The 24,942-nt window shown below is 50.0% G+C and overlaps 1 protein-coding gene across 3 annotated transcripts in view; it reads left to right on the forward strand.

Annotated features, from left to right (window-relative positions):
- The window catches only part of SMCO4 (single-pass membrane protein with coiled-coil domains 4), a 78,358-nt gene that overhangs the window by 891 nt on the left and 52,525 nt on the right, over positions 1 to 24,942 (forward strand). For all 3 annotated transcript variants that reach the window (XR_005723723.1, XM_040256497.1, XM_040256498.1), the window contains exon 2: positions 1,465 to 1,541. The gene's annotated coding sequence lies outside the window, so the exon portion shown is untranslated. The remainder of the gene's footprint in view (positions 1 to 1,464; positions 1,542 to 24,942) is intronic.

A 24,942-nucleotide genomic window follows, 5' to 3' on the forward strand; every position in this document is an offset into this window, starting at 1 on the left:
GGGCGGGAAGTGCGGGCGCGCGGCGGCCCCGGGGGACGGGGGCACGGGGGGCGCCGGAGGCGGCGGGCGCGGGTGCTCGGCGCGCGGAGAGGAAGGGGCGCGCTCGGGGTCCCCGGCTGGAGCCCGCAGGTGCCCGGCGCGGCCGGTGGTGAGCAGGGGGAAGGCAGGCCCGCGGGGGGCGCCGGGGGGCGGGGGGCGGAGTGGAGCGGCGGTGGGCTTGCCCCCTCCCCGCTGCCGGGCGGACGCGGGGGAGGGGTCGGGCTCAGAGTTGGGGACGCCTCCGGGCGCCCGGAGACCCGGTGGGGAGTTCCTGGAACTGCTGGAGGAGACGGTCGAGCCGCGCTTCCTCTACCGCCTGGGCTAAGTACCTCCCCTCCCCGTCTGCCAGACTCGCCTCCCCGACTGCGGCGCTGCTGTCTGGGAAGTTGACGAGGGACCCCTGAGTGGATGGGATATTTAGGGGTCCCGTGGGCAGTAGGATTGGGCTGCATGCAATCATTAACCGTTGCCAGGAGAAAACGCAGTTCTGACCCCCTCTGACACCCACGCACCCACCCCCATTCCCCTCTCCAGCACCAGCCACGTCTGTATGCCCAGGGTTCCGCTACTGATCCGCAAAGCCTAGCAGCCCCTCTGTTCGCAGAGTCGTGGTCATCCTGAAGGGGCGAAAGACACGGCCACTGATTCTCGGGCTGAGGCTGGCTATTTCAGAAACAAGTGGTTCTGCAGATGCTTTATTGGAATAATCTGTGTGGTGCCCCTTGACAGTGGAGATGACTCATGTTAGCTTTTTTTTTTTCCCCTTCAAATTTTGTATTCAAGACACAAGTGCACTAGGTTATTTGCAACAGTGGTAGAGCTGGAGACCCACACTGTAGGCCTTGAGACCTTGTCCTAGTCCTAGATGTATTAGCAAGGATTATGGCCTCCAATAATGGCATCACCAACTTGATGGACATGAGTTTGAGTAAGCTCCGGGAGTTGGTGATGGACAGGGAGGCCTGGCGTGCTGCAGTCCATGGGGTCGCAGAGTTGGGCATGACTGAGCGACTGAACTGATGGCCTCCGATGCATCACTTCCCCTCTTTGGAACTCAGTTTCTTTATCTGCAAAATTCGGTATACAGAATGAGTTAGACAGTCTCAGGTGGCAGGAGTAGGTGTTTGAGGGAACCTTTTTCCTTCTGAACCTTGATCAGCCACACAAAGTCCACCTCAGCCTATTATAAAGAAATTAGGATGGACTTAACACAGCTCAGAAGCAAGAGAGGCTGCATAAGGCAAAACAAAACCAAAAACTCATAATACTTGGTACTGGATTTGCAGTCAGGATACTGTTCTTATGCAGACAATTAGTGTATTGCCTGTTCAGCTATCATTATCATAAAGTAGTTAACTGTGCTTTAAAAAGTTGTGTATGTCTCATCTGAGGACCTGAAATTTTTCTTCTGTTTGAACCTTCAAGCCTGGAGTGGATGCGCAGTGGCTCCGCGTGGAGAAGCCTTATTCGAAGAATACCCCCAGGATCTCTCCTTGCCGTGGGTGAGTGCTCAGTTGTGCCTGACTCTGTGACCCCATTCTGTACCGGAGGACCCCACCAGCCTCCTCGGTCCGTAGGATCTTCTGGCAAGAATACTGGAGTGGATTGTCATACCCTCCTCCAGGGGATCTTCCCGATCCAGGGGTTGAACCTCGGTCTCATTTACTGCAGGCTGATGCTTTACCGCTGAGCCACCCGGAAGCCCCTCTCGTTGCCATAGGACCATAGGTTTCCTTCTGTCTGACTGATGCTGCCGTCCTTGTACCACCACACTTCTGTCATCTTTTCCGTTCTGACTTGAGAAGTGGGGAGCTGATTCCTGTTGCATGTGGCATTTCTGAAACCCCAGGTTTCGAGTGAGTGAAATTAATAGGCAAATAGTGCATTAGATACAGCACATTAAAAACAGCTCAAGGTAATAATGTGTCTGCTCCACCCCTATTCCCTAGACCCTCTGGACAACCTCTCAGTAGAAATTCAGAGGCACTTCCTGCCCATCTTGTTTTGGATGCTGAGAGGTTGAAATGCCATGGCTCGGTCAAATGGCACATTCATGATCAAGTCATGGTGCTGGTGGGCGGGAAGGGTTCTGTGTGTGTGTGTATGTGTGTGTGTGTGTATTTTATCATAACTGAATGCTTCTGTCCTTCTGTTCTCTTCCATTAGTAGCTTTCAAATCCATATTGGGTTTGACCACATCATTTTCAGTAATCCTGTTCTGTCAGTTTCTTGTATAAATTTTTACTTTAACTGAGAGCTATTACATTAATAAAAATCCTGGTGCTAATAATAGTTGTCATTTGAGCCCCTACCATGTATCAGGCAGGACAAGATGCGGGGGCTCAGCACTAAAGAATCTGCCTGGGATGCAGGAGAGGCAGCAGGGGTCGTGGGTTTGGTCCCTGGTGGGGAAGATCCCCTGGAGGAGGGAATGACACCCACTCCAGTGTTCCTGCCTGGGGAATCCATGGACAGAGGGGCCTGTCAGGCTACCGTCCACGGGGACACGAAGAGTCGGACACGACAGCCTGCACGCATGTAATGTTTTATGCTAGTGGAAGAGTAATCTTTTTTTTTAACGTTTTATTTTGTTTGGGGATGTAGTGATTAACACCGTTGTGTGGTGTCAAGTGGACAGCAGAGGTGCTCAGCCGTGCGTATGCATGTAGCCCTTCTCCCCCAAGCTCCTCTCCCATGGAAAAGTAATTCTTAACTGTTTCTTACAGGATTGAGATCTTATATCTGCAAAGCAATGTGTAAACTGTGAAGTGCCCTCCAACCCAGGGCAGGGTCTACACTAAGCACCCGAGGACTCTGGAAGCGCATGAGTCCGTGACTCAGGAGCCCAGTGTCTGGTGGCCTGGCGTACATGCTGAGCCCATCGCCTAATCCCTCTGAGCCTCATTTCCGTGTGTGTAAAATTAAGATGATAATATCTGCCTTGCACTAAATGAGATGCACTTGTGAGCTGCAGCAAGTACTCAGTGATGGTTAGCATTCACCCCTTCCTCTCCCCTTGCCCATGGGCACTTGGAATAATGGGACTGATAAGTCTTCCAGTAGGAATTGTCCTCCAGGGAAAAAGGCTTTACAGTATGTTTTTGTACTTATAAATAATTCTTTTAGCTTTTGGCTTCCCACTGCACCCTCAACACACACAGTGAATATTCGGGGTCTTAGCATCATCTGAAAGGAGGGCATTGCTGGGACTAGCTCAGCCTTGTGACTCAACTATACTTCAAGTGAGAATTAAAAGAAAGGTGGGGCTTGAAGCAAACTAGAAGCCAGAAGGAACAGGTCTTTGGTAGAGGCTAAAGATGAATGTGGCTAGCTACCTTTTGTCCGTTTTGTGCAAAAAGGGAAAGAGACTGAATTTGGGGACTTCTGGTTGGAAGGAGGCATTGTTAGAGCTGTAGTATATGGTGGGAGGGGAGGGAAGCTATGGGCTGCGAAGGGGATGGAAGAAGTGATTTCGATGGTAAAATCTGGACAGTTTGTCATGGGGGAGTTCTCTGTTAGATGAGGATTTGGCTAAATATGGGACCAATTTCCATCAAGTCCTAAAGGAATCTGTTGTGGCACTTTGAAGTTTTTGTGCTCCAGGCAGATTTTGACTGGTGGTGGTATCATCATAAATGAGTTTCCATAGTAAGTTGTATGCGGAAAATGAAATTAAATTCCAAGAGGGTGTTTGTTGTGACTGATGCCAGAATTTCTCTGAGAATTTTATTAAGATTCAGTCAGTCTGTAAAAGTACTTCTTAGTTCTCTGAAGATATTAATTAAGAAACAATTAAAAAAAAAAACCCAGAAATGTCTCCTTTGTGAGCTTTTGAAATGTAATCTTCCTAAATCTTTGGAAAAAATGAAGTCTAAGAAAAAGTCGCAAAGCTATATATTTTAAAAGCAGTTCCTCTGAAGTGATGTTTTTCTTTTTTTCCTGTCTCTTCCCTCCTCTCACATTATTTTGATAATGAGTTAATTTTGGTATCTTTCACGTCTTGGGAACCTAATTTTTATGTTTATGACCTTTAGATCTCGAATGTGCCTTTTTTCTGAGCTTGCCCATGTTCATTCATTATGAGGAAGCAGCACAGCGAGGTCGTGAAGAGCAGAGACTCTGGAGCCAGGTTGGGGACAGGGAGAGTCATGGTCCTTCTTGGAGAGCCGGGGTGTCCTCTGTTGAATTCACAGAGGCTCCAGAGGTCAGTTGTGTTATCCCCCTGCTCAGATGAGGAGACGGCTCAGAAGCACCTGTGTCCCCAGAGCTGGGGCGGGATGTTTGCCTGCGTGGCAGCCCAGATGTCTGTGAGTCCAGAGCCTGGGAGGCGGGGGTCAGGCCGCCCTGCCAGCACTGGACTCTGTCCCAGAGACGGGGCTGGGTCAGGCTGTGTGGAGTCCGCAAGGGGCAGCAGAGGATTGAGGCCTTCAGGGTAACTGGCCTGAGAGAGCATGAGGGTTGGCCTCACGGCGTTGAGGCTGGCAGCTGGTGGGCACAGGGGGCGCTGGCCGTGGACAGTGTTCCGTCCTTGGACCTGGGCTTGAGAGATGCGGGGCTGAGTCTCCACTCTCCCCCTGTCCCTCACGGCCAGTCTCGTGCTGCAGGCAGGGTATGGATGCTATGTGCAGACCGAGGGCCTCTCTAGAAACCACAGTGGCCTCCTGTGGTCTCTCTCTCAGGCTGGAGGAAGGTGCTGGCATAAGCCCCAAGCCCTCCCCTGTCTTCGCCTGCCTACCTGGCCTCCATTGCCACCTTTCCTGGAGCAGCTCGAGATGGAATTCAGGTTCTCAGACCCCAGTCCATGAGGGACGTGCAAGCTTGCTTGTTCACACTTCAGGTGAAAGGATCTCAGGGGAAAAGCCCCGTGGAGGCCGCCTCTCCGGGGTGGGGTCTGCACCCTCCTGTTCCTGGGGGACCCAGCGGACTGTGCTGGCCGTGGGCCTCACCTCTGACAGGTCCCCCAGGGCCTGACCCATCTCTGGACGTGGGTGGCAGGTGGTCACCACGCATCTGAGGCCGGTTGGTGGGGCGGAGGTGGTGGGCGAGTTCTCAGGGTGGCCGGCCCTGCTGGGAGGTGAGCCCACCCCCCGAGGGGTGCAGCACGGTGGGGAGCCGGGCTGTGCTCGGGGGAAGCAGCGCCAAAGCCCAGGGGCGTGCACGGTGCCTGTGCTCCCCGGGCCTGCGTGTCCTCATCGCGCAGGGCCTGCCGCCACGTCAGGAGGGCGCTGGCCCCAGGCCGTTCCCCTTGCCAGTGCCAGCGTCCATGCAAACTTGCCCAGGTTTCCCATTCTCCTTGCGCAAACACTGGGACTCTTCAGGTAGCTCCTGCTGAGCTCCAGCCTGTTGGCCAGGTCCTGGCTTTTCTTGGGTCGCATTCTCACTGCGAGGGGGCCGAGGATCCTTGCTGGGCCCGCCTGCTCCCAGCTTCTGCAGGCAAGGCCTCACCCCGGTGAGTCATGCATGGGACTCCGCTGCCCCGCTGTGCGGGGGGCACCCCTTCCCTCCAAAACGGGGCTTCTCTTCCTTGTCCTGAGGGTGGTCCCCTAGCCGTGGGCTGTTCCAGGGCCCAGAGTGTTTGGTGCACTAATGGGGTACCTGTACTAATGGGAGGGAAGCACCTGACCTGGGGGTGTCAGCTGTCAGCCTTCCTCCTGAACATCATGTCCTAAGCAAAGCCCCTCTCTTTTTCTTTTTGCTCTGTGTTTAGCTGTGTACTTGTGTGTTTGTTTTAGTTATTATTAGGAAGCAAACAAGGTCTTTATCAAATCTTTAATTTTACAGACATGTTACTATGGGCAAGCAGAAAGAGTAACTGTCTTTACCCAGGATATCACTGATTGATCTCTCCTTGTGCCACATTGTTCTTTGGCAGAACCCTCTGATGTGTGTACCGGTTCAGTTTCAGTGTTGAATGTGAAGTGAGGCTTGACTGGTTGTTCGGAGGGAGTTGAATGTGTGGACGCTGGGCTGCCAGCCTGGCTGTCCTTGGAGCCTCAGGAGCCTGGCAGGAAAGTGGCTCAGACGGTAAAGAATCCACCTGCAGTGCAGGAGACCTGGGTTTGATCCCTGGGTTGGGAAGGTCCCCTGAGAAAGGAATGGCAACCCACTCCAGTGGCCTGGAGAATCCCATGGACAGGAGCCTGGGGGGCTACAGTCCGTGGGGCCACAGAGTGTGACACGACTGAACCGCTGATACGTTCCCTGCTTTCCCTTCTTCTCCAGCTTCACTCGGGGGTGGCTCTGCTGCTGACAGTGGGTGACCGCCCCTCTGCTGTGGGAAAAGGAATTCTCCTTTACCTTGGTTCTTACTTTCTTCTTATCCCATGGGGTGAGAGGGAGGCAAGCCTTGGAACAGTGGCTCCTGGAGCCCAGCGGCTTCGGGGGGGCAGCTGCAGCTCCCACAGCGCTGCCGTCCACCTTGCCCTTCCTCCCTGTCGACCCTGATCCCGTCTGTCTCTGTGGCTTAGAGATTGCACTTGAACTTGATTATTCAATCTTGCCAAGACCTTGGAGTGTGGCCCCAAACTTGTTCAAATTGCGGAGGCAGCTTCAAGCCAGAACACAAAGGAACCCTGTTTTGGTGGTGGTGGTATTTTTCAATCAGTTTGTTGCCTTTTTTCTAAGCCATACGTGAATTTGTTACACTTTGCACCCCACCCTCCCAATCACTTAGCAGCAGCAGCAGCAGATACAGAGTTCTCCTTCCCTGGGACCCCCTCTCTCAAGGGGCCCCTCCCTGCTAACTCCTCAGCCCTGACCGATTGGAACGTCTGTCAGCCTGTCCAGACCCAGAAACATACTGCTTTGTTTCTTCTGAGGCATAAATTGGATTGCATTGTATATATTGTTTCACTATTTTCTCTTTTCATATAATGGATCTTACAGATCTTTTCATGCATTCTTCTCTCTTTTACTTTTTTTACAAAATATTTTATAGTATAGATGTATCATAGTTTATGAGTCAGTCCCCCATTGATAGACATAATCTAACTCGTTAGTTTTGCTATTATATCTTCATACATGCATACTGTTGTACACATGTGTATTTCTCTAGGAGTGGAATCAGTATGCCACAGGTTCTACATGTTTGAACTGTTACAGCAAATCCCCACGCTGCGCTTTTGAGGGCTGGGCTGGTTTAAAGTACCAATAGATAATGAGGCCGCCCCTTCCCCCTGGACTGCCATTCTGCTAGACGATAGAAATGGATAGTGTTTAGCAGGCATTTCATCACTGCTGGTGTGGCTATGAGACTCACTTGGCTTTCGGATCTTACTTGTGGGGGAGGCATCATAGCCCTGGAGGATGGGGACGCTGAACCCCCAGGACCACGGCTCTGCTCAGGGTGTCCTGCAGACGGGTGGGAGTGTGGCAGTGGAAGCAAGCGCTCCTGGTTTCATGTTTTCTCCACTTTTCCCAGAGGCTGGGCACCGTAATGGATCATTTTAATTCTGGCATGACCTGCCAGAGTCTTTCTGTGAGCCTCTCCCCAAGGAGGCAAGTGCTTGTAAGCAGCACTTTGATAGCAGTTCTATTCTGCGTAGCCGAGGCAGAGGTGCCAGGCCTGGGAGCTGCGCTAGGGACGTGCACGCCAGAAAGTCAGAGGCTCTGGCTTCGGGACAGCCTCTGTTCTGGGTGTGAAGCAGCACACTGCGGCGGGGCTGTCCCTGCAGCGGGCGGTGCCCCTCCGCCCCCGCCCAGCTTGCTTGGGAAGAGAGTGACGGGCGGTCCCTGAGCTGCCTGGGTGGGCAGAGGGCATGTCCTGAGGCCTCCCCTGGCCTTTCCCTGTGGGCTGAGCTGCACAGTGGTCTCTGGAGGCTCTGACTTAATGACAGCGTCCTGTACTTGCCGGTCAAAGAAGGCCAGGAGGCAGGAGTGATGGAGGCGCGGGTGGGATGGGAGGAGGCTCCACTTCCAGCTCTCTCTCTGTCGTTTGTGGCTGTGTGATGTAAGTAAAGTTGTCTTTTCTCCTGGCCTCCGTTTCCTCATCTGTAAAACAGGAATAATATCAGCACCCACCCCACAGGGCTGTTGCGGGGATTCAGAGTGTCCTGTTTGTGAATATCAGCACACTGCTAGCACGCACTCAGCAACAGTAGGCAGCTGCCACTTTCATTTGTGTTCTCCTTTACTTAAAGGTGGCTTAATCACTAGGTCGTGTCTGACTCTGCGACCCCATGGACTGTAGCCCACCAGGCTTCTCTGTCTGTGGGAATTCTCCAGGCCAGAAAAGTAGAGTGGGTTGCCATTCCCCTCTCCAGGGGATCTTCCTGACCCAGGGGTCAAACCCAGGTCTTCTGCATTGCAGGCGGATTCTTCGCCAGCTGAGCAACCAGTGAAGCCCAAGATTACTGGAGTGGGTTGCCATTTCCTTCTCCAGGGGACCTTCCCCACCCAGAGGTTGAACCCACGTTTCCTGCATTGTAGGCGGATTCTTTACGTCTGAGCCACCTGGGAAGCCCCTTTCCTTACTTAGTAAGTGTTTCTAAATGAACAAATTAGTGTTGCCTTCGGTAAGTGTAGCAGTGCACATCGACTGGTAGCCTCGAGGAGGATACAGGCAAATCCGGGTCAGGCAAGGCTGTGGGAGTGCCGCGGGGTGGAGGGTTTGGGGCTCTCTTCCTGTGCCAGCCCTGCTGTGGGGTATCAGAGCAGAGGTCCCCTGCTTAGGGTGACTGCATTCTGCGGATCCTCTTGCAGCCTCTCCGCTTTGTTTCAGAGGCTGAGCCCGGCCGTGAGAGGGGACGTGCAGCTGTGAGCCTGGTGGCTCAGCGTACAGGTGGGATGGGGCTCTGGGCTCGAGGCTTGGGGCTCTTTACCCTGTTTTCCACGCCGGGTAAATGGGCCACATGCTGCCCATTCTAGCTGCAGGAAAATAGAACCATGCAGTGTTCGGGGTGCCCTGCAGAGTCTGCCGTCTGCTGCTCTGGGGCCCTGTGAGCTGAGGTCGCTGCAGGGAGGGCCAGGAAGTGCAGCCCGCAGGTGGGGGGCTCTCGCTTCACCCCTGCCTGGTTGTGCTCCCAACAGCGCCGGCCCTGGGGTGCCGTTGCCGTGGGTCTCCTGCCCTGACCACTTGTGTGTGCAGTGCACGCGGGTGTGATGGCACGCTCTTCTGAAGTCCCTGCTATGTTTTCTGATGGTTCCCCCAAACCAGAGAGGCCTGCCGGCTGAGTGTGGGCAGGGCTGTGCCCAGGATTCCAGAGGACCCTGGCTGCCTGGGTCCAGGGGGCAGAAGGGAACCTTGGTCCTGAGAGCAGAGCATGCTGGGGGAGCCCCGTGTGTGTGTGGGAGGAACAGGGCTGCCTGCCCGGCGGGGACAAAGGTGGCTAGCAGACTGTGGGGCTTGCAGAGCCCCGGTTGCGGTGAGTCCAGGCGCGTGTGCATGTGACAGGGTGTGACTGTGGGGCGTGCAAGCACGAGTGCCCTGCAGTGCGAGCTGGAGTTCAGAGTAGTGCTCAGAGAGTGCCAGAGGCGCCACCCTGCATCAGCCGCTGGAAGGCCGTCCTCTGGCCCCTGGGTGTGAGAGGGCCTCGCAGAAGCAGTGTGGGAAGATGGGCCTCGCTTGCGTCCTCACCAGCAGGCCGGCTGGCTGCCCTCACTCTGCAGGCAGGGACGCGGCCCTGCCCAGGGGACGCCTGGAGCCTGCGCTGCCTGCACTCTGCTCCACGCGCATGCTCACCAGGGGCTCGCGTGGCAGTGCCTTCTTCAGTGCCTGGAGGAGCTGAAGGTTGCTTCCCAAAGGAATGAACGAGGTCTTGATTCAGTTCTGGTTCTGGCTCTTCTGTCCCTGAGTGGAGCTGGGACCCTGGCCCCTCAGTTGTGCCCTCTGTAGGGTGGGCGCAGCACCCCACCTCCCTTCTAGGCTTATCTTCATTCACTCAGAACCTGTGCAGCAAATATATTTTTTCAGGTGGATGCTATTCCATGCGTTGGGTGTTTTACATAGAGCAAAAGACATCAAAATCCTTTTCTCTTGGGGCTTATTTTCTCGTGAGGGGCAACAGACCATAAATAGCTGGTCACAATCCATGGTGGTCCCAGTTTCCTAGTGTGCTGCAACAAAGGACCGCAAACCAGATGGCTTAAACACCAGGACCTTGTTCTCTCGCTGTCCTGGGGCTCTGAGGGCAGACCTGTCCCTTGCTCCCGCTGTTCCTGGGGGTCCCTGCATCCTCTGCTCCCGGCCTCCCGTCACCACACGGCACCTTCCCTGGGTCTGTGGCCCCTCTTTCTTTGCAGGCCCCCTCCTCCACGTGACCTTGCCCTAACCGTGTACATCTGAAGGCCCTCTCTCCAGAAGGAGTCACGTGGTTCCAGGTGGCTGTGGGTTTGTGGGGTCACTGGTGGACCCAGAACAGTGTGTGAGGTGGGGATAGTCGCTGAAATGTCAGGGGAGTGACTAGGGCAGGGGGTGGTGAGGCGCTGAAAGCGGGTCCAGGCAGGCCTTGCTGAGCAGTCGTGTCTGAGGGGAGTTGTAGTGTGGAGGGGACGTGGTCCGGCCAGGGGACAGCTGCCACAGAGGCCTTGAAGTGGACACGTGTGCCTGCCAGGCTGGTGTGGGGGCATGGAGATGGAAGTCGTGCGAGTGTGTGTGCGTGTGTGTGCGTGTGTGTGTGCGCGTGTGCGCGTGTATGCGTGTGCGTGCGTGTATGCGTGTGCGTGCATGCGTGCGTGTGTGCGTGCATGTATGCGTGTGTGCATGTGTGTGTGCGCGTGTGTGTATGCGTGTGCGTGCGTGTATGCGTGTGTGTGCGCGTGCGTGTGTGCGTGTGTGTGCATGTGCATGCATGTATGCGTGTGTGCGTGCGTGTATGCGTGTGCGTGCGTGTATGCGTGTGTGTGTGTGCGCGTGCGTGTGTGTGCATGTGTGTGCGTGCGTGTATGCGTGCGTGTGCGTGCGTGCGCGTGCGTGTATGCGTGTGCGTGCGTGTGTGCATGTGTGTGCGTGCGTGTATGCGTGTGTGTGCGTGTGTGCGTGCGTGTATGCGTGTGCGTGCGTGTATGCGTGTGCGTGCATGTGTGCATGTGCGTGCGTGTGTGTGTTTGGGGTGGGGGCCTTTTGCCCCCGTGGGATGGGAGCCAGTGTCGAGTCCACAAGTACAGCGAGAGAATCATTGGCAGGTGGGGAGCCGGTTGAGGCTCTTCCGGGTTTAGATGCACTGCAGTACCGTGTTCAGGCACCAGGGTATTTTGTGGCAGTTGTCTCTCTCTGCTCTGTTGACCCTCGACCCACCGCCCTCTCCTGTGTGTCCTGCCTCCTCATAGATGCCTGTACACCACTCGCTCCCCACGCGGAAATCACAGGCAAGAAGAGAGAGCAGAGGAGGCCGGGGCGCGTCTTGCCGCCAGCCCGGTGCTGGGGGTACCACCTGGGATGGTGCCCGCGCCCCAGCAGGCGTAGAAACTGCCGACTGAGGCTGGCGCGCCCAGGGCCCACATCCTTCCGTGGACCCCGTCACCATGAGAAGAGTGGAGTCAGCACAGGGCCGGGAGGGGCGCGGCACGGGCCGGGTGCCCGGGCGGCATCAGGGCACCCAGGCCCTCCCTGCCCCCAGCTTGTCGCGGGTGCACAGAGCTGTGCGCTGTTGTTCCTGTTTGCTGTGAAAGCACTCAGGCCCACGTCCGAGCCCCGTCATCACTGGAAGGAAGGCGCCCCGGGCATGGCTGGCCCGGTCTGGGCTGGTTTGGCCCGCATGGCCCCCGGGGACTCATAACTGTGGATTACTCGGCGTCGGAGCTCCTTATCTGGCTCCAGTTTGATTTCCTCTCCGCGTCTCCAGAGGAAAGGGCCTGGCACGGCTGCGATCCGGGCCTGGGAGGAGTGGGCGGCGGGTGGCCGTGCTTTGGGCTGTCTTCCAGGCCTCTCTCTCTGATGCTGGTGCAGGAGCAGCCGGTCCAGGAGGTGACCTGGGGCCGCTGGTGCTGCCAGCCCTCCAGGGAGTGCCGCTGTAGAGATAATTACGTGTAAGCAGAGATGGAAATAGAACTCCCCAGCGCCCGTAGCAGCTGCTCCTCTGTCGGATTTCAGGAACTGCCTTGGGGCTGCCGCTCGCTCCCTGGCCCTGCTTCCCAACAGAATACTCACCCGTCCAGAACAAAAGTGGGGGAAGGCCATGCCTCACCGGGGACAGAACCTTTAAGGGCGTTTTGTGGGATCGTGGTTCCTTCTCCACTAACTCCCCGGAGTTAGTCCTGGGGCTGCTTCCCCAGCCCAGCAGAAGAGCTTCCTTCTTTGCCGGGCGCTCCGGGAAGTTTTGGCCCATGTGGCATCCCCAGGAGTCGGTGGAGTCTGGCCTCATTTCCGCATTAGAGGCAGAGCGGCCTTGCCCACGGACGGGAGCCAGGCAGAGCCCGAGGGTCCGGGTCAAACAAGCTCCTTGTCCTGTGCCCAGGCGCCACTGTCTCTGTGCTGACATGCTCGCGGTGTGTGCCTTGCCCGATTGGGTCCGGCTCTTTGTGACCCCGTGGACTGTAGCCCGCCAGGCTCCTCTGTCCACGGGATTCTCCAGGCAAGGCTCCTGGAGCGGGTTGCCATTTGCTTCTCGAGGGGATCTTCACCACCCAGGGACCGAACCTGTGTCTTCTGTGTCTCCTGCACTGGCAGGAGGATTCTTTAATGCTGAGCCACTGGGGATGTGCCCCAAGCACCTAGTAAATAAGGACTTGTACGTACATACTGGATATCGGCCCTGATGGTTTCTTTTTGTTTTTTATTGTGTGTGTGTTTTTTTTTTAAACTGGCCATCTGTGAGCTACCTCAGGACCCTGAGAACTCAGCCTTCTGGCCTGAAGTCAGGACTGGTCTCATCCCTGCAGCCTTGGGGCCGTCACTTGTCTCCTGGGCCTGGGTGACCTCCTCCTTACCAGGGGCTGGGGGGGATGGCTGTCATGCGTGTCTCCTTCCTCTGCCCCCACAGCCTGAGGCACAGGCCCCAGAGTGACTTGCCTGCAGAGGCTCCTCTGTCCCTGCAAGAGCTCCTGAGGGCAGGGACATGGTGTGCAGAGCTCCCACGGGCTCCCCCGTGGGCCTTGTCCTGCTTGGCCAGACCCCCAGGGTCTTGCTTTCTGGGAGAGCGTCGATGGGGAGGGAGGAACAGGTGGCCGGGGTTTGATGGACACCTCCCTCCTGGCTTTGGGGGCAGGTGTCCCCAGCTGTTCAGCATGAGCTCTGTGTTCCTGCCTCAAGTTTCATGCAACTTTTGATCCTTGCCCTGAACAAAGTCCCTTTATTTCTGGGTGTTGTAGAGAGAGTTGTTTCTGCAGTTTTGCAGAAAAGAATGGATCATGATGACAAAGTTGGCTATTTATTATATTCCAAATTTACAAAATATCTGTGCTTTGGAAAAATACCGTAAAGAATTTTATTTCAGTGGTTGCCTCTGGATTTTAGTATTAAAGGAGATTCTTTTTACCTTTTTGTTTTTCAGCATTTTCCATGTTGAGCACATATTGCCTAGATAATAAAAGCTATTAATATTAAAATTACTATGAATAATAAATAGCTATTTATTATGCTTTAGTATGTGCTACACACATAAGAATTGCCATTAAACTCTTATTTAATCCTTGTTATGAACCTGTGAGGTTCTCTAACAATGTAAATGCTAGCCCATTTTATTTTATTGTGGTGAAATATACAAAACTTATCTCTTTAACCATTTTTAAGTTCTGTGACATGAAATACATTCACCATGAGATCCTTTTTTTGAATTCCTTATTTTAGAAATGAGGAAGCTGAGATTTAGAGAAACAAAGATGCTTAAGGTCACAGAGGGTAAGGAGTCCCAGAAACAGGATGTAGACCCATGGTGCTGGTACTCGGAGGTCTAGGATCTCTGGCTGTGGCTGCTTGGATCTGTGATTACCTACCCTGGCCCGTGATCGCCATTTGATTGCAGAAAGCAGTGTGTGTGTGTCTCTCCTTTGAAAGCTCTGGAGTTGGTTTTAGTGAGTTTATAGGGAGGTGGGTGGTCACCTGGCTTGGGGCACAAGTGGCTGACATAAGTGACACCACGGTTGATGACTTCTCTGCACCTGTTTGTTAAGCAGGTGGAAGTGTGTGTGTGTGTGTGTGTGTGTGTGGCCTGTGTGTTAGAGTTCTGTCTCCAGAAGGTTTTCAGTCGTAGGGGCCAGTGGGCTGGAGACCAGAGGGCTGGAGCTCAGATAACTGGCTTTCCCAGGCCTGCGCACACTGTGCGGGTGATTTTAGAGAAAAGGCATTGAACTTGGAGTTGGAAGGTCTGTGCAGTAGACCTGATTTTTACCATGGGGTAGAGATGCTGTGGCCTCAATTTCCTCCTTTCTAAGCGGGCGATGAAAGTGCTTGTTCTGCTTGCCTCGTGATTGCAGAGGATTAAATGTCATGATGGGGTCAAAGTGCTAAACAAACTAAAGGCCTACCAAGTAAATTTCTGGGATGGGTATTTGAGAGCTCAGTCTGGGAGAGGAGTCTATGCTGCTGATGCTGGAGCCCTGGGGAGGGTGGATTTGGATGTGAAGACTAGCAGCTTTGCTTTGACTTGTTCTCTTTGGTTTTGGCTGTCAGCTTGCTTCCTCCACCGTTGCCTAGTTGGTGAAAGACAGTGTTCCATTGTCTGCCTCGTACTGTACGTTGGAATGCTCTGAGATTTTACTGGTTTTGACTCTGCCAAGGCCCTTGGATTCAACTTCCCTGGTTCCCCGTCTCCTGCCCCAAGGGTCACACCGCCCTAGTGAAATGAATTATGATAGAGGAGGTCTGTTTTGTAGCACCTGGTGGTTGAAACTATGTAGCAGCTTTCCCTGGTCTTCTGTGCCTTTCTCATCTTTACAGCCAGCAAAGTCTGCCTCTTTCTCTTCCCTAATCTTGAGGAGCCAAGCGTGGGAGTGGGTGGGACCTGGAAGACTTGCTGGCGAGGCAGTGGTGGTGAATGCAGTGCTTGCTTCTCGCTGCACCAAGACGCTGTGAAATATCACGATAAAGAAGACAGGGTCTCGAGGAGCCCATTGTGTCCTGGAGAAGGTACAGATACTCCAGAAACAACTGTGAGGGTGAGGGATAGGTAGCTTGAAAAGAACTGTCAAGAGAGGTCCTTTTGTTTAAATGAATGAAAATACATCATGAGAGCTGGTCAGAGGGGTGCACTGTCATGACTTTGAGACTCTTTGCTTTTTAAGAACTGTTTGAATCAGCTGTTTCTAAGCTAAGGTTTCTGTCTGGCCCCTCCCAAGATAATTTCTCGAGCCATCACTGTTTCAGTGCATGTTTTGAATTACAGGAAAACTGGGGTGCTGTGCAGGGCCCTGCGGAAGTTAGCGGATCCGCCCACCCCCCTGGGTCTAGCGTTGGGAATGGTACTGGAAGACTAAGTAGGTCACAGAGATCTATTTTGAACTGAGTGTGGCCGGGCTGCCTGGACGTTTAATTTCCGGATCAAATATTGTTGGGCTTGTTTGCCCAGGAGGTTGGCAGCGAGCACTCTCTGGTGGGTCGTGTGGTATATTTATAAAGTGTGAAGAGTCTGGAGGTAAGGAGACCTGCCAGCCGTTTCTCATCTGGTAGGGGCGCTGGTGGTGGAGAGGTTTCAGAATCCTTCCAGAAGGCGGGGGAGTCTAGTTTTCCCCACCCCGCAGCCTTGATTTTTCTGAAAATGGTCAGTCCTCATTAACTTCCTGAAATCTTCTTCTTTTAAAGAATGAGATCTAGTTATTACCCAGGGCTGGGTGGCTTCTGCTCATGTTAGTAAGAGTGGCTGGTTGCCGATCAAGTCTTTTACATGTATGGTTTTATTTACTCCTCACAACAACTTTGGAAATGGGGAATTACTGTCCGTGTTTTGTAAGACAAGAATCAGCTGATGCCAACACACCTGGTGTGTAAGTAGCAGCGCCAGAGATTTGAACCCAGGCCTTTCTGTTGTAGTTTCGTTAAAACCTTTACTTCTGTACTGGAGCGCAGCTGATTAGCAGCGCTGGGATAGTTTCGGGTGCACAGCAGCCCAGCCACAGTTGTACACGTATCCATTCTCCCCCAGGCTCCTTCCCGTTCCCGCTGCCGCATAACACTGAGCCGAGGAACCAGGTCTGTCTGCCCACTGTGGCCTCTTGCTTCACTCCGCGTGCTCTTGGGAGCCCATCTGGGAGTGGGGAGTTGGGTAGCGGCTCCTGGGCCTGTTTGGAGGCAGGAGTGACCTCCCCCGGGAGGGGAACAGGTGTGGGCGCTGGGGCGCCGGCCTCCCGACTCAGACGTGCTGTGTGCAAACAGAACCAAATTTCGGGCCAGCTCTCTGATCTGATGGACCACAGAATCGTGGGAATTTTGCTCTTTGTTGGCGTTTTCTCCCCTTTCCCTCTTTTTTCGGTAGGTGTTCTTGCCTAAGGCCTTGGGTGAGTGCGGTGGGGCGGTGAGGTCCATGAAGAGACGCAGGTGGTGATGGAGTCATCTCCACCCACTCCTCGGGACGCAGGGCCTGTCTGCCTGGACATCCTTCTGTCCTCAGGACTCTGCCTTCCCTGCATTTTTGGGGAGTAAACACAAGCTTTCGGGTGTGTCTTTGCCCGTCTCTCTGCCGTTCTTCCCTCTGAGCCTCTTGCAGAGCCCCAGCAGTCAGCCTGCTGCTCGTGGTGTCTGCGTCGCGGGCGTGTAGCACTTCTCAGGCGCTGTGCACAGGCTTGCCTCACAGTGAGCCACCGTTGACCTCAGCTCACAGACCGGTTCTTTTTCTTTTCTTTTTTTACAAATTTTATTTATTTACTGAGTGCACTCAGCCTCTGTTGCTGCGTGTGGCCTTCCTCGAGCTGCAGAGCTCTGGGGCTGCTCTCCAGGTGCAGCAGCCATGGCTTCTCTTCTCTGGTTGCAGAGCACAGGCTCAGTCATTGAGGCACACAGCTTAGTTGCTCTGTAGCATGAAGAATCTTCCCAGACTGGGGATTGAACCTGTGTCCCCTGTATTGGCAGGCAGATTTTTTTAAAATTTATTATTATTATTATTTTTACTTTACAGTATTATATTGGTTTTGCCACACATCAACATGAATCCACCACGGGTGTACACGTGTTCCCAATCCTTAACCCCCCTCCGACCTACCCCCCGACACCATCCCTCCGGGTCATCCCAGTGCACCAGCCCCAAGCATCCTGCACCCTGCATCGAACCTAGACTGATGATTCGTTTCTTATATGATATTATACATGTTTCAATGCCATTCTCCCAAGTCATCCCACCCTCTCCCACGGAGACCAAAAGACTGTTCTATACATCTGTGTCTCGTTTGCTGTCTCGCATACAGGGTTATCGTTACCATCTTTCTAAATTCCATATATATGACTTAGTATACATTAGTATGCGTTAGTATTGGTGTTTTTCTTTCTGGCTTACTTCACTCTGTATAATCGGCTCCAGTTTCATCCACCTCATTAGAACTGATTCAAATGTATTCTTTTTAATGGCTGAGTAATACTCCATTGTGTAATGTACCACGGCTTTCTTCTCCATTCATCTGCTGATGGACATCTAGATTGCTTCCATGTCCTGGCTATTATAAACAGTGCTGTGATGAACACTGGGGTACATGTGTCTCTTTCAATTCTGGATTCCTTGGTGTGTATGCCCAGCAGTGGGATTGTTGGGTCATAAGGCAGTTCTAGTTCCAGTTTTTTAAGGAATCTCCACACTGTTCTCCATAGTGCTGTACTAGTTTGCATTCCCACCAACAGTGTAAGAGGGTTCCCTTCTCTCCACACCCTCTCCAGCATTTATTGCTTGTAGACTTTTGGATCGCAGCCATTCTGACTGGCATGAAGTGGTACCTCATTGTGGTTTTGATTTGCATTTCTCTGATAATGAGTGATGTTGAGCATCTTTCCATGTGTTTGTTAGCCATCCGTATGTCTTCTTTGGAGAAATGTCTATTTAGTTCTTTGGCCCATTTTTTGATTGGGTCATTTATTTTTCTGAAATTGAGCTGCAGGTGTTGCTTGTATATTTTTGAGATTGGTTGTGTGTCAGTTGCTTCATTTGCTATTATTTTCTCCCATTCAGAAGGCTGTCTTTTGACTTTGCTTATAGTTTCCTTTGTTGTGCAGAAGCTTTTAATTTTAATTAGGTCCCATTTGTTTATTTTTGCTTTTATTTCTAGTATTCTGGGAGGTGGTCATAGAGGATCTTGCTGTGATTTATGTTGGAGACTATTTTGCCTCTGTTCTCCTCTAGGAGTTTTATAGTTTCTGGTCTTATGTTTAGATCTTTAATCCATTTTGAGTTTACTTTTGTGTATGGAGTTAGAAAGTGATCTAGTTTCATTCTTTTACAAGTGGTTGACCAGTTTTCCCAGCACCACTTGTTAAAGAGATTGTCTTTAATCCATTTATATTCTTGCCTCCTTTGTCAAAGATGAGGTGTCCATAGGTGTGTGGATTTATCTTTGGGCTTTCTGTTTTGTTCCATTGATCTATATTTCTGTCTTTGTGCCAGTACCATACTGTCTTGATGACTGTGGCTTTGTAGTAGAGCCTGAAGTCAGGCGGGTTGATTCCTCCAGTTCCATTCTTCTTTCTCAAGAATGCTTTGGCTATTCGAGGTTTTTTGTATTTCCATACAAATTGTGAAATTATTTGTTCTAGCTCTGTGAAAAATACTGCTGGTAGCTTGATAGGGATTGCATTGAATCTATAGATTGCTTTGCGTAGTATACTCATTTTCACTATATTGATTCTTTTGATCCATGAACATGGTATATTTCTCCATCTATTAGTGTCCTCTTTGATTTCTTTCATCAGTGTTTTATAGTTTTCTATATCTAGGTCTTTAGATCCTTTAGGTAAATATATTCCTAAGTATTTTATTATTTTTATTGCAATGGTGAATGGAATTTTTTCCTTAATTTCTTTTTCTACTTTCTCATTATTAGTGTATAGGAATGCAAGGGATTCTGTGTGTTGATTTTATATCCTGAAACTTTACTATATTCATTGATTAGTTATAGTAATTTTCTTGTGGAGTCTTTAGGGTTTTCTATGTAGAGGATCATGTCATCTGCAAACAGTGAGAGTTTTACTTCTTTTCCAATTTGGATTCCTTTTATTTCTTTTTCTGCTCTGATTGCTGTGGCCAAAACTTCCAGAACTATGTTGAATAGTAGTGGTGAAATTGGGCACCCTTGTATTGTTCCTGACTTTAGGGGAAATGCTTTCAATTTTTCACCATTGAGGATAATGTTTGCTGTGGGTTTGTCATATATAGCTTTATTATGTTGAGGTATGTTCTGTTCCTTCTATTCCTGCTTTCTGGAGAGTTTTTATCATAAATGGATGTTCAATTTTGTCAAAGGCTTTCTCTGCATCTATTGAGATAATCACATGGCTTTTATTTTTCAATTTGTTAATGTGGTGAATTACATTGATTGATTTGTGGATATTGAAGAATCCTTGCATCCTTGGGATAAAGCCCACTTGGTCATGGTGTATGATCTTTTTAATGTGTTGTTGGATTCTGATTGCTAGAATTTTGTTGAGGATTTTTGCATCTATGTTCATCAGTGATATTGGCCTGTAGTTTTCTTTTTTTTGTAGCATCTTTGTCAGGTTTTGGTATTAGGGTGATGGTGGCCTCATAGAATGAGTTTGGAAGTTTACCTTCCTCTGCAATTTTCTGAAAGAGTTTGAGTAGGATAGGTGTTAGCTCTTCTTGAAATTTTTGGTAGAATTCAGCTGTGAAGCCGTCTGGACCTGGGCTTTTGTTTGCTGGAAGATTTCTGTTTACAGTTTCAATATCCATGTTTGTGATGGGTCTGTTAAGATTTTCTATTTCTTCCTGGTTCAGTATTGGAAACTTGTACTTTTTTAAGAATTTGTCCATTTCTTCCACATTGTCCATTTTATTGGCATATAATTGCTGTAGTAGTCTCTTACGATCCTTTGTATTTCTGTGTTGTCTGTTGTGATCTCTCCATTTTCATTTCTAATTTTATTGATTTGATTTTTTTCCCTTTGTTTCTTGATGAGTCTGGCTAATGGTTTGTCAATTTTATTTATTCTTTCCAAGAACCAGCTTTTGGCTTTGTTGATTTTTGCTGTGGTCTCTTTTGTTTCTTTTGCATTTATTTCTGCCCTAATTTTTAAGATTTCTTTCCTTCTACTAACCCTGGGGTTCTCCATTTCTTCCTTTTCTAGTTGCTTTAGGTGTAGAGTTAGGTTATTTATTTGACTTTTTTCTTGTTTCTTGAGGTATGCCTGTATTGCTATGAACTTTCCCCTTAGCACTGCTTTTACAGTGTCCCATAGGTTTTGGGTTGTTGTGTTTTCATTTTCATTCATTTCTATGCATATTTTGGTTTCTTTTTTGATTTCTTCTGTGATTTGTTGGTTATTCAGAGAGTGTTGTTCAGCCTCCATATGTTGGAATTTTTAATAGATTTTCTTCTGTAATTGAGATCTAATCTTACTGCATTATGGTCAGAAAAGATGCTTGGAATGATTTCAGTTTTTTTGAATTTACCAAGGTAGATTTATGGCCCAGGATGTGATCTCTCCTGGAGAAGTTTCCGTGTGCACTTGAGAAAAAGGTGAAATTCATTGTTTTGGGGTGAAATGTCCTATATATATCAATTAGGTCTAACTGGTCTATTGTATCATTTAAAGTTTGTGTTTCTTTGTTAATTTTCTGTTTAGTTGATCTATCCATAGGTGTGAGTGGGGTATTAAGTTCAGTTCAGTTGCTCAGTCGTGTCCAACTCTTTGCAACCCCATGAATTGCAGCACACCAGGCCTCCCTGTCCATCACCAACTCCCAGAGTTCACTCAGACTCACGTCCATCGAGTCAGTGATGCCATCCAGCCATCTCATCCTCTGTCGTCCCCTTCTCCTCCTGCCTCCAATCCCTCCCAGCATCAGAGTCTTTTCCAATGAGTCAACTCTTTGCATGAGGTGGCCAAAGTACTGGAGTTTCAGCTTTAGTATCATTCCTTCCAAAGAAATGCCGATCTCCTTCAGAATGGACTGGTTGGATCTCCTTGCAGTCCAAGGGACTCTCAAGAGTCTTCTCCAACACCACAGTTCAAAAGTAAAGTCTCCCACTATTATTGTGTTATCGTTAATTTCCCCTTTCATACTTATTAGCATTTGTCTTACATATTGCGGTGCTCCTATGTTGGGTGCATATATATTTATAATTGTTATATTTTCTTTTTGGATTGATCCTTTGATCATTATGTAGTGTCCTTCTTTGTCTCTTTTCACAGCCTTTGTTTTAAAGTCTATTTTATCTGATATGAGTATTGCTACTCCTGCTTTCTTTTGGTCTCTATTTGCATGGAATATCTTTTTCCAGCCCTTCACTTTCAGTATGTATGTGTCCCTTGTTTTGAGGTGGGTCTCTTATAAACAACATATATAGGGGTCTTGTTTTTGTATCCATTCAGCCGTCTTTGTCTTTTGGTTGGGGCATTCAACGCATTTACGTTTAAGGTAATTATTGATAAGTATGATCCCATTGCTATTTACTTTATTGTTTTGGGTTTGGGTTTATACACCATTTTTGTGTTTCCTGTCTAGAGAGTATCCTTTAGCATTTGGTGGAGAGCTGGTTTGATGGTGCTGAATTCTCTCAGCTTTTGCTTGTCTGTAAGGCTTTTGATTTCTCCTTCATATTTGAATGAGATCCTTGCTGGGTACAGTAATCTGGGCTGTAGGTTATTTTCTTTCATCACTTTAAGTATGTCTTGCCATTTTCTCCTGGCTTGAAGAGTTTCTATTGAAAGATCAGCTGTTATCCTTATGGGAATCCCCTTGTGTGTTATTTGTTGTTTTTCCCTTGCTGCTTTTAATATTTGTTCTTTGTGTTTGATCTTTGTTAATTTGATTAATATGTATCTTGGGGTGTTTCGCCTTGGGTTTATCCTGTTTGGGACTCTCTGGGTTTCTTGGACTTGGGTGATTATTTCCTTCCCCATTTTAGGGAAGTTTTCAACTATTATCTCCTCAAGTATTTTCTCATGGTCTTTCTTTTTGTCTTCTTCTTCTTGGACTCCTATGATTCGAATATTGGAGTGTTTCATATTGTCCTGGAGGTCTCTGAGATTGTCCTCATTTCTTTTAATTCATTTTTCTTTTCTCCTCTCTGATTCATTTATTTCTACCATTCTACCTTCTGCTTCACTAATCCTATCTTCTGGCAGGCAGATTTTTAGCCACTGGATCACCAGGGACATCCCCGGATGGGTTCTCAGGAGACGTCACAGACCTGAGACTTTAGATAGCATACTGCGCAGGCTTCTCTGATGCTTCAGACAAAATATCAGCAGGGGTATAAACTGAAACTCAGTCGTCTTCTGAGAGTGAACGAGTGTCCCCTTCGTGTGCTGCCCCCGCTTGCAAGGATGCCGTGGGGCCTGGGGGCTACGTCTGGGCCCATCTGAGTGTCCCTCCCAGTCACCTCCTGGCTTTTTACTCAACCTCTGCGTCTGTGATCCCTAAGCTGGGCATCATTATAATATCTGAAGGAGCTGAGTAGATGTAAACAAGACAGCATACATGAAATTGCTTGGAACTCAATGAACAGGTTCCTACTTTCTGTCCTTATTTTAAGCCAGCATGACTTGGAGAGATCACAGACCTTTAACTCGCGTGCAGAGGCCTGAGACGCTCCCACCGCCCCGAGAGCCTTAGTAACTGACCTCCCCAGTACCCTCCCTTCTCCAAAGCGAGAGAGCGAGAGGACAGAGCATAAAGAGTCCTGCTTTAGCCAGATATTTTCTAAGGTTTTTGGTTTGGGAGCTGGGTAGCTGACATTTGCTTTATTTGCTGGGACCAGAGCTCTAAGGGTCTCCTTGTTAACCACATGGCCACTCTCAAGTGCCCAGGCCCATTTCTTCATTTAAAAAATGAAGAAATGCCAAAATAGGATGTTGGAAACAGGTTTTGTTTTTTTTTTTTTTTCCTAATTGAAGTGTGATATTTTGGGCTTCCCTGGTGGCTCAGATGGTAAAGAATCTGCCTGCAGTGCGGGAGACCTGGTTTCGATCCCTGGGTTGGGAAGGTCTCCTAGAGAAGGGCATGGCGACACACTCCAGTATTCTTGCCTGGAGAATCCCTGTGGACAGAGGAGCCTGGCGGCTACCGTCCATGGGGCTGCAGAATCAGACGCAACTAGCACCTAAGCATATCACACACACGCTAGGTTTACAATGTTGTTTTAGTTTCGGGTGTGCAGCCAAGTGATTCAGTTATATACATGCATACATACGTACATACATACATACATACATACGTACATATAGCTTAAGATACTGAATGTAGTTCCCTGTGATATACAGTCCTTGTGGGTTATCTATTTTATATATAGTAGTCTATATATGTTCATCACAAATGCCTAATTTATCTCTTCCTCCTCCCCTTTCCTCTTTGGTAACCATAAGTTTTATTTGCAATGTCTGTTTCTGTTCTGTAAATAAATTTACTTGTGTGATTTTTTAGATTCTGCATATAAGTGCTATCACATGGTATTTGTCCTTCTTTGTGTGACTTCACTTAGGGTAATCTCTAGATTCGTCCATGTTGCTGCAGATGACATCATTTCATTATTTTTCATGGCTGAGTAATATTCCTTTGTGTATATAGAACCCATCTTCTTATCCCTTCATCTGTCGTGTTGCTTCCATGTCTTGGCTGTTGTAAACAGTGCCACTATGAATAGTGGGGTGCATGTATCTTTACAGTTTCCATTTTTCTGGATATATGCCCAGCAGTGGGATTGCTGGGCCATGTGGTAACCCTCTTTTTAGATTTTTAATGAATTTTCATACTGAGAAACAGGCATTTCAAGTATGCACATTGGACACATGAATACTTTTAGTACACACATATACAGTGGCTTTATAATCTTAAAGTGATTTTTGAAGTCTAACTTTGAGGCTTCTGGCTTCACCTTTCAGAAGACCGACTTAAGCATCCAGCAGATTCAGTCTTAGTTTTGACCGCCTCATGGAAGGCCTTTCATCCTCCTCACCCTTCCTTCCTCTTGTAATGTTGATTCTGGACAAATAGAGAGCAAGTTCCCAAGGAACTGGAAAGGCAATCAGTGATTCTCCATCTTTCGAGCTTCCAGTCTTGTGATATTTGTCATGTGATGTTGAACAGGTGACCTTACTTCCAGCCTCAGGGCGCTTACAGTCACATCAGGGAGGCAGCGCTGGAGTTGTGACAGTCCTGCTTGCTGTTGCTGTAGGAATATCCAAGGCCGGGCTTCCCCGGTGGCTTGGTAAAGAATCTGCCTGCAATGCTGGAGATGTGGGTTCGATCCCTGGGTCGGGAAGATGCCCTGGAACAGGAAATGGCAACCCACTCCAGTATTCTTGCCTGGGAAATCCCATGGACAGAGGAGCCTGGCGTGCTACAGTCCATGGGGTCACAAAGAGTCGCACACAACTTAGTGACTAAACAACAGCAAGAGCAGACAAGGATGCTTTTCTTCCGGGCTTGAGACTTGGCTTGGAGGTGGTAGTTTCTGATTCTTAATGCATTAGCAATTTGTGAGCTGTGGTTTTTTCCCTACTAAAAAAAGTCAGCTAGGATTTAGGAGTGGGCCTTCCAGCATGAGCTGCGCTCTCCCTGGATGTCTGGGTTTCAGTTACGCTGCCTGGCCCAGTGGATTATACAGTCACCTGTTTACCCGTCCACCTGCCCAGCTTGAGGGCGCGCTCCGAGGGCAGGCGCCTGGCCGAGGCCCCGTCGTATTTTAGGTACCTCACGTGTCATGCTTCCTCCCTGAGAGGTGAGGTCTGAAGGCGGCCCTCGGCGCGGTGGAGGGGCCGCAGGCCAGTCTGCAGCTGCAGAGCTGCCCGCGACCACTGGAGGGGCATCAGGCGCTGTGGGGTGGAGGCCGGGGTCGGGGTCCGGGCCGGGGTCGGGGTCCGGGCCTGTCCCGCAG

Source organism: Oryx dammah, unplaced genomic scaffold, assembly GCF_014754425.2.
Source record: "Oryx dammah isolate SB20612 unplaced genomic scaffold, SCBI_Odam_1.1 HiC_scaffold_15, whole genome shotgun sequence".
Lineage (NCBI taxonomy): Eukaryota > Metazoa > Chordata > Mammalia > Artiodactyla > Bovidae > Oryx > Oryx dammah.